Source organism: Alligator sinensis, unplaced genomic scaffold, assembly GCF_000455745.1.
Source record: "Alligator sinensis unplaced genomic scaffold, ASM45574v1 scaffold802_1, whole genome shotgun sequence".
In the NCBI taxonomy this organism is placed as follows: Eukaryota; Metazoa; Chordata; order Crocodylia; family Alligatoridae; genus Alligator; species Alligator sinensis.
This window is the reverse complement of record NW_005841918.1, coordinates 226,207-226,514: the sequence shown is the minus strand read 5'-3', so window position 1 is coordinate 226,514 and position 308 is coordinate 226,207. Positions and strand designations below refer to the sequence as shown.

At 60.1% G+C, this 308-nt stretch overlaps 1 protein-coding gene across 1 annotated transcript in view; it reads right to left on the bottom strand.

The window, feature by feature from the left end:
- The window catches only part of DYNC2H1 (dynein cytoplasmic 2 heavy chain 1), a 430,803-nt gene that overhangs the window by 404,302 nt on the left and 26,193 nt on the right, over window positions 1–308 (bottom strand). The window lies entirely within an intron of this gene.

Below are 308 nucleotides of genomic sequence, written 5' to 3'. Positions count from 1 at the left end.
CAAGTCCAGGCCACAAGATGGAGCTGCAGGCAGCTCATCTGGGGGTTGTGGGGAGATGGGAAGGTGGGGGCAGCTCCATGCCATTGCATGCACCTCCAGGGGAGGCATGGGGGTCATGTTCCCCCCAATATTTATGTGCAGGATGAGGGCAGGCTGCCACTGTGGGCTCAGGTCCAGGGGCTGTACCAGCCTCTTCCTGGCAGGGGGGCTAGGCCAGGATTGTGCTCAAGGCAGGCAGGGGCAGTGCTGGTAGATGGGGTTATGGGGGAGCTACAGGGAATTTTGGGGTGACTGTAAGTCCATCCATT